Here is a 9,181-nt window from a genome sequence, read left to right as displayed (position 1 = left end):
CCGAACTATACATCTCCTCCCACAGTGGAAATGCTTCCAACTTTTCCACATTCCATAGATTGGTGGCAGTGGGTTTTTCATAAATTGTCTTGATTGTATTGAGGAATGTTACTTCTATAAATAATTGCTTAGAGTTTTCATCATGAAAGGGTGTTGTATTTTATCAAATGCTTTCTCTGCATCTATTGAGATAACCATATGTTTTACTTCTGCAGTTTCTTAATGTGGTGTATCACATTGATTGATTTGCAAACGTTGAACCATCCCTGCATATCAGGGATAAATCCCCCTTGGTCTGGGTGTTGTATTCTATTGGCCTGAATTTTGTTTAGGATTTTGGGTCTATGCTCATCAGGGAAACTGGTCTGTAATTCTCTTTCTCTGCTGCATCTTTTTCAGTTTTAGGAATTAAGGTGATGCTGGTTTCATAGAAAGAATTTGGAAAGATTCCTTCTTTTTTGATTGTTCTGAATAGTTTGAGAATTTTGGAGTTAGTTCTTCTTTAAATGCCTGGTAGAATTCAGCTTTGAATCCATTCAGTCATGGGCTTTTCTTTGTTGGGGGGGTCTTTATACTTATTCAATTTCTGACTCAGTTATGGGTCTGATTAGGTTTTCTATGTCTTCATGGTTCAATTTAGGTAGGTTTTATGTGTCCAGGAATCTATCCATTTCTGATAGATTTCCCAGTTTGTTGGCATACAACTCTTTGTAGTAATTTCTGATAACTCTTTTTATTTCTGTGGTGTCTGTTGTTACATTCCCTTTTTCATCTCTGATTTTATTGATTTGGTTCGTCTTTTCTCTTCTTTTTTTAGTGAGTTGGGCCAATGGTGTGCCAATTTGTGTGTGTGTGTGTGTTTTTTTTTTTTTTTTTTTTTTTTAAAGAACAGCTCTTCATTTTTCTGATCTTTTTTTTGGATCCAATTCTGTTGATTTCTTCTCTAATTTTAATTATTTCTCTTCTCCTACTAGTTTTGGGTCTTGTTTGCAGCAGTTTTTCTAGATCCTTGAGATGCATTGACAGCTCATTTGTTGGTGTCTTTCCAATTTCTTGATGTAGGGACCTATTGCTATAAACTTTCCTCTTAACACTGCTTTTGCTGTATCCCGTAAGTTTGATATGTTGTGTTGTTATCCTCATTTACTTACAGAAAGTTTTAGATTTCAATTTTGATTTCTTCTATGACCCAGTGTTCATTCAGGAGCATGTTGTTCAGTCTCCATGTGCTTCCATATGCTCTAGGGATTCCCGATTTGCTAATTTCCAGCTTCATTCCATTGTGGTCTGAGAAGATGCATGGTATGATTTTGATTCTTTTTGCATTTGCTAAGACTTGCTTTATGGCCTAGTATGTGGTCAATCCTAGAGTAGGTTCCAGGTACTGCTGAGAAGAATGTGTATTCTTTAAGTGTAGGATGAAAATTTCTGTAGATATATGTTAGAGGCATTTGTCTATATTGTGGAAATGGCCCAAGTCCTTGGGCCCCTGCACCCATGTGGGAGATCTGGAAGAAGCTCCTGATTTCTGGCTTTGGATTGTCACAGCTCCATCTGTTGTGGCCATTTGGGGAGTGAACCAAAGGATAGAAGACCTCTCTCTCTCTCTCTCTCTCTCTCTGCCTCTCCTTCTCTCTGTGTGTAACTCTGACTTTCAAATAAATAAATAAATCTCTAACAAAAAGGACATACATTTAATCTGAATGTGGAGAACGGACAATTGTAAAAGGAGCTCACTCTTAATGCCAATGACTTAAAGGCCCTTTTCTCTTCCTGTTGGGGCCCAGAGACAACCAACCAGTGATGCTTCACTTTCTGCAAACTTTCTATTTCCTTTCATTTCTACCTTGAGTCAGCCTATTCTTGCCTGACTGTACCTCTTTTGAGATCTGGCCACATAGAACAAAGAAAAAGCAATTCTTCTAACAATGTATTCTTCAGTCTCGCCTGGAGCCACAGGTAAGAAGTCACAGATAACCCAACAAATTTCCACCAGTAAAACTTTACATAGTGTTCTGTTGCTCCCCACATGTGGTCTCTCTTTCCAACCTCCAAAATCCTCTTTCCCCATCGTTTGTGCTTTTAGTAAATGGCATTCTAGGGTGTTTTCAGCATCCCACTTCAAAGTATCAATTTTTACAGTAAGTAGAACACTAGTTGCCATAACAAATAAGATCTAAAATCTCAATAATTTAGGAGTACAAATGTATTATTCTCCCTCTCATTTGTTCCAGGAGTTACTAGGAGGCAGGTGGTTGTCTTTGATAAGGTGACTTGAGGCTCCACAGTGTTTCAAATTCATTACTTGGCCACACCATACAACCTTGAGGCAGAAGAGGAAGGTGACACAAGGGAAGTCCTGGCTTGGGCTTTGCAAGCTCTTGTGTTTCCACACACATTCTACTCAGGAGAGTTAGTTTTCTGGCCACATTTGACTGTAAAGGAGGCTGGTACTGAGGTTCCTGACTGACATCCAAGCAAAATCTACACTTTGAAGAACGGAGGAAAATCTAGGACTATACAATGTTTAACAAATATGAATTTCTTTTTAAAAAGTGTTTATTTATTTATCTGAGAAGGAAAGAGAGAGAGAGTGCATGCTTCTCTATCAACTGGTTCATTCCCCCACCTACTTGCAACAGCCAGAGCCAGGCCAGGCCAAAGTTAAGGGTTAGTAATTCAATCCAGGTGTCCCCCATTGATGGCCAAGGCACAAGTACCTGAGCCATCACCTGCTGCCTCTCAAGGTGCACAGTACCAGGAAACAAGAGCAGAGTCTGGACTTGAATCCAGGCACTCAGATATAGGATGCAGGTGTCCCAAGTAGAAACTTAATTGCTAGGTCGAAAAAACTGCTCTAAACATGGATCTAGAAATGCTCTAATCCTTCATGAATTCCCCATAAGCCCTGGAAAATAGCCACAGGCTTAGTCTTTCTCCTCTGACCAAAGCATACTTTAAGCACTTATTTCTCAACTACTTCCCAAAAAGAAAATTTCCATCTATAGCCAAAATAATCAATCCATTTCTCTGAAGTTCTGCTTGGCCACCTTCACCTTTTTTTGCCTGATGCAGCCTTTATTTCCTTCATGAAGTCTTTCAGAATGTTTTGCATAATCATTGTCTATTTTATTCCATAGGTATTTTTCTACTCTGTGTAAATATGGCAGTGTTATCAGATGTAGATTTCTAATCTCTTTCTCCACTGGGTTATGTACAATATAAGAGAAGGACTTTGTTTTTAATTTCATAGTACTTATCACTGGTCTACACCTAATAGTACAATGTCACAGGGAGTCAGAATTTGGTTAAGTCCAACTCTGCCACTTCCCATCTAGGTATGTTTAGGCAAGCTTTGGAGGGTCTTTATTTCTTCATGGAATCTAGAAGATAAAACTATTTATCTTATTTTAGAGACTGATTATTGTATCAAATGAGATTCATTTATGAAAACACTGCTAATTGGAAAATCTAAAATTGTAAGCTGCAATTTTTGAAATCGGTGCTGATCAAATACAGGAAGTAAAACACTACATTAAGAATTTGGACGTGGCTGGCGCTTTGGCATGGTCAGTAAAGTCACTGCCTGCAGTGCTGGCATCCCATATGGGCACCAGTTCGAGTCCCAGCTGCTCCATTTCTGATCCAGCTTCCTGCTAACACACCTGGGAAAGCCGCAGAAGATGACTCTAAGTGCTTGGGCCCCTGCACTCACATGGGAGACTCAGAAGAAGCTCCTGGCTCCTGGCTTCAGATGGCCATTGTGGCCATTGGGGAGTGAACCAGTGGATGGAAGAACTCTCTCTCTCTCTCTGCTTCTGCCTCTGCCTCTGCCTCTACCTCTCTGTAACACTGCCTTTCAAATAAATAAATAAATCTTTTAGAAAAAATAGAATTTGGAGAACTAAGTTCCTAGAAAAAAATGCAATTATGAAAAAAGGCACTGGCTTCAAGTACCAGGTCTAAAAGTGAAAAGGACTTCAAATAATGAAAGCTCACCATGAATCTAATGATGACTCCTAAATTGGTTTAATATGGTGGCAAAGACAATCAGGTCATCCCCAGTAGCAAAGGGAAAATATTTGAATCCTTCTGGACAATACTTTGTTTCCTTGACAATAATAGGCCATTACTTGATTACAGGTGAGGAGTTGCTGTACAAAGCTAAAATTTCAGTGGATACAAAACAACCATGACTATTTAACCTAAATGTATCTGTCAGACCTTGGTGGTTACCTATTTTCATTCCTGGGTCCATTGCTTCCCCATAGTGAGAACCATTTGCAGTGTTCCAAACACCACACTTCAGATAGTGAGAAAGTGTGCGGCATTACATCTTCCTGGAAGAAGTTGATAAAATAATGACCCAAGTCAGCACAAAATGATTGCATTAGTAGGACCACAAAAGGAAGATACACAGTATACAGAAAATAGTCCACAAATTACAGATGTGATGTGCTTCCTGTACCTTTTTAATTTCTTACATCTCAATTAAAATAAATGAAATATCCTGAGAGAAATAATGTAGGACAAATTATCAGATCAGTGTTTCTCTTAAAGACATTGAATTTTTAGACATAATTGTGCCATCTTTGGTTGCTGATAACCTTTTACTGCAATGTTGAGTGCTCATTTTTAACTACCATATACTAATGTGCATTGCTTAAAACACATCATTTGAGGTAAATTTTTACATTTGTGCTTTTATAAATTAGATCCAAATCATGCAGCTGTCATGTAGTTGGGCTAATGTTTGAACCTAGATTCGTTTGAGTTGAAGGGTACATTCTTATATATAAAGACAGAAATGGGACAAATATTCACAAAAGTGGTACAAATATTCTACGTAAATCATCTGTTCGCTTTTTCAAGAAGACTGAAATTATATTGTACTACTTTTTAAAATCCTGTCACATTAAAATTTCCACTTCTTTCACACCTTGTTCTCACCTATGACCTGATCTCGTACTTCATTTTTTAAAAAATAGAAGCAATAAAACAGGAAACCTTTCAACTTATGCATAGGAAGTTAATCCACAGCTTGAAATGATAACATCACATCTTGGAGTGCCAGTCAGTCCCAGCTACTCTGCTTTAATCCCACTATTTGCTAATGGCTCCTGGGACAATGCAGATTATGATTCAAATGCTTGGGCCCCATGCCACCCTTGCAGGAAATCAGGATAAAGTTCCAGGCTTCTGGTTTCAATCTGACCCAGCTCTGGTTGCTGTGGGCATTTTTAAAAATGATTTATTTATTTATTTTAAAATATTTATTTGAATCTCAGAGTTACAGAGAGAGAGGAAAAGACACACACACACAGAGAGAGAGAGAGAGAGAGAGAGAGAGAGAGAGATCTTCCATCCAATGGTTTACTCCCCAAAAGGCCACAAGGACCATGGCTGCACTGACCAAAGCCAGGAGCCAGGAACTCTGTCCAGGTCTCCCACATGGATGGTAGGGGCCCATGCTTGGACTATCTTCCACTGCTTTCTTAGGCACATCATCAGGGAGATGGATTGGAAGCAAAGTAACCAAGACATTTAATTCATCAATAATCTTTCTTGTTTCTACCTCTAAAATATAAAAGCATTCTTCAATGGTTCGTGGAAAAATAGAATTAAAAGATAGGCTTGTTTTGGTTCATTTTCTTTTAAATCTATGCATTTTTTTAAAAACAGGATTTATTTGTTTATTTGAAAGGCAGAGTTACAGAGAGAGGAGGGGTGAGAGAGCGAGCAATCTTCCTTCCACCTGTTCATTTCCTGAATGGCCATAATATCTAGGACTGGGCCAGGCCAAAGCCAGGAATTCGGAGCTTCTTCCAGGTCTCTCACATGTGTGCAGGAGCCCCAGCACTTGGGCCATCTTCTGCTGCTTTCCCAGGTCATTAGCAGGAATCTGGATGGGAAGTGGAGCAGTAGGGTTTCAAACTGGCGCCCCTATGGGATGCCAGTGTTGCAGGCAGATGCTAAACCTGCTTTGCCATAGTGCCAACCCTCTTTTTCATACTATGTATTTCCATGAGCCTTTTGAAGACCCATCATTTCACAAATCTGTCCTCTTCTCTCACTTCTGCTATCATTGCCCCAGCCAAAGCCACTATCTCCTTTCCCATAGAGGGTCACTGCTCTCACTGCTTCCAATCTGGTCTTCTTAAAGTGGATTTTCTACCCTGGAGCCAGAACATTGAACTAATCCCAAACTTAGAGGAAAGTTACAATAGTTCATTAAACTCTCAATTAACTTTACCCCAATTTATCAGTTGCTAATATTTTACCACATTTATTTTCTCTCATGCCTCTTTATTTATAAGCACTTCAGTGTTAGTTTCCTAAGAACAAAGATATTCTCTTATACAACCATTGATCTATGACCAAATTTTGGACTTTAACATTGTTACAACAGTAATAATATTTAGTAGTCCATATCATCATGCCAGTTTTCCCAACAATTTCCTTTATGGCAACCTTACCATCCTCAATCCAGAATCTAATCCCTGCATCACACACTGCACTTAGATGTAGGTGTGTTTTAAGCCTTTTTAAATCTGGAGCAATTCATTAGCCTTTCTTTTTATGGTGTTTAAAATTGTTGCTAATTGTACCTCCTCTTTTTTTTTTTTTTTTTTTTTTTTTTTTTTTTTTTTTGCAGAGTACAGGCTTACCTTTTCTTTCATCATGATTAGATTAAGGTACCATATTACTGGCTGCAAAGTTATATTACTGTAACTGTACATGAGTACATACACAGTAACTCCAAATTACCTTTCTGTTTTCCCCATTCTACCCCTTGCTCTTTTTGTACCAACCTCAGCAATTGGACATTACTGTTGGACTGCTCTCTCCACCTGGATCCTTCTGGGGCTGGCTCCTCAGGGTCTCAACTAGAATATTCAGAGCAATTTACAGTGATCCTAATATCCATGCAGAAACCATTTCCCCTCCCATCCACCATGCCCCAGAGTTACTTTATCTCACATCAACCAGGTTCCTTCAAGCCATTTCTCATGTTTGAAATTGACGGGTTTTTCGTCTGTTTACTCCTAATTTCCTACTTTCCTGGACAAGAAATTCCTTGGGGACAGGGAACGCCACTCTTCTATTCACATCTGAATTTCCAGCGTCTAGAATAGAGAAAACACAGCTGTGATTTCATAGTTCTCCTTTGTGGCGGAATGAGAAGGCCATGCCAAGGTGGCTGCTGGCAACCCAGCGTCAGTTACTCAGGAATGGCTTTGAAACCCACCTGGCAATGGAACCTGCCTGGCAACAGACTGTGATTGGATGGCTTTGAATCCCACCTGGCAATGGAGCCTGCCTGGCAACAGGCTGTGATTGGATGGCTTTGAATCCCACCTGGCAATGGAGCCTGCCTGGCAACAGGCTGTGATGGGATGGCTTTGGAAACTGCCTGGCAACAGGCTGTGATTGGTTAGGGCATACACCACCCCTTGACTGGATTGGCTGGTCTTGGCTATATAAGATGTTGTACCAGCTGAAATAAATGAGTTTGTGGGCTGCTTGCCTCAAGCTCGCTTTTACCCAACTCCTGGGGTCTATGTGGTGACTCTGCGCCTCTTGCCTCCACCACGCTCCTCCTCTCAGAAATTAATCCAGGGCAACATTGTTGAGAAATCAACTGCAACACTCCTTCTTCTGCACTATGTTGTAAAGAGAATAGACAAGATATTACTGAAATATATTGATTTAGATTTGTGTGCCATACATTTAAAATATCAGGCAAGCCAGTGGAGTTGTCAATGTGACCAAACTTGTATTCCTTTACAACTTCTGGTTTTAGTATTTCTGAGGAAGATAAGTGGCACAGACATACTCTCCACTGTTTTATGCCATAATAAGTGGACACTTGGCCAGGAAAACAAGAGAATTATTTTCTTACTTGGTGCCAACTCCATTACAGACACATGGTTTTGAATAACAGTTGCTTTTTACAGCCCCATTAATTACCTCAACCATTTGATTTAAAAAAAGAAAAACAGAAAAGAAAGGAAGTATTTTCTTCATTATAAGTATAAGAATTAAATTTAGGGACCACAACATTTTGTTCTTATTTTTCAGTGCCAAATCAGGCCTTCAAATGGCTTCCTGGACCAATAGCTCCTTGATTATATCTTCAGAGAAGTAGGAAGACTGCAGAATAACAATCAGAGCATGCTACAAAACACTTAAGTAACCATTCTGGACTATACACTCAATGTAATCATGACATGCTTAGATGACAGGAAATGGAGATTTGAAAATATACTGGAAAGTATGCTTTGGGGGTACTCAGTAAGACACTTACTTGCATCCCACTTTGGAGTGTCTGGATTCAATTCCTGGCTCTGGTTCCCAATTCCGGATTCCCAGCAATGCACAATTTGGGTGGCAGCAGGTGATGGTTCAATTGATTGGGTCCCTGCCACCTGCACTCAAGGTCTGGTCTGAGTCACCAGGTCCTGCCTCTGACCCCAGCCCAGCGCAGCCATTCCAAGCATTTGGAAAATGAACAGTAGAAGGATGTAATCTTTCTCTCTTTCAAACATAAATATATATTTATATTTATAAATTTATAGTATATATATAGAAATAAGATAACCACATAAATATTAGAACTTTTTATAAACTCATAAAATGTTTAGGGGGTTAATCATTTGGCAAGGTGGCTTAAGGCACCACTTGGTATTGGTGTGCATAATTCAAGTTCTACCAATTCTGTTTCCAGTCCTGAGAGGCAGTAGATAGGTCAAGTCCTTGAGTCCATGCCATCCAGGTGTAAGTTCCAGATTGAGTTCTGCCTCCCAGATTGGACCTGGTTTAACTCTGGTTGTGGCAGGCATTTGCAGAGTGAACCAGCAAAAGATTCTCACTCTCTCTCTCTCCCATCTGTCTCCCTTTCAAATAAAACAAAAATAAACAAATAAAAACTGAAATAAAAGATTTATAGAAAATTCCAAAGGCCCTATGTAATTGTTCATTTAAATACAGAGAAACTGATGAAAGAACCACTTAAAATATCTGTTCCAAAAGACAGACTTAAATTTAAATTATTCTTTACTCTTTCACTAACAATTGCCTTCATCCATTTATATGCTAAAATCACCAGGTAACCTCACCAGCAGCCTACGGTGCTCCTACTTTCTTCAGAGAATTTCTCACTTGTAATTGTTTATAAATT

At 39.3% G+C, this 9,181-nt stretch overlaps 1 long non-coding RNA gene across 1 annotated transcript; it reads right to left on the bottom strand.

The window, feature by feature from the left end:
- Window positions 1-927: 927 nt before the first annotated feature.
- On the bottom strand, window positions 928-7,739 carry LOC138849577 (uncharacterized). The gene is made up of 3 exons (XR_011388489.1): window positions 6,982-7,739; window positions 6,813-6,887; window positions 928-5,902 (listed from the first exon to the last, which is right to left on the bottom strand). It is a non-coding gene; the product is annotated as an uncharacterized lncRNA (long non-coding RNA).
- Between the last annotated feature and the right edge of the window lie 1,442 nt (window positions 7,740-9,181).

This window comes from Oryctolagus cuniculus, chromosome 5 (assembly GCF_964237555.1).
Source record: "Oryctolagus cuniculus chromosome 5, mOryCun1.1, whole genome shotgun sequence".
Lineage (NCBI taxonomy): Eukaryota > Metazoa > Chordata > Mammalia > Lagomorpha > Leporidae > Oryctolagus > Oryctolagus cuniculus.
The sequence above is the reverse complement of the archived record's forward strand: the minus strand, read 5'-3'. Positions and strand labels throughout refer to the sequence as shown.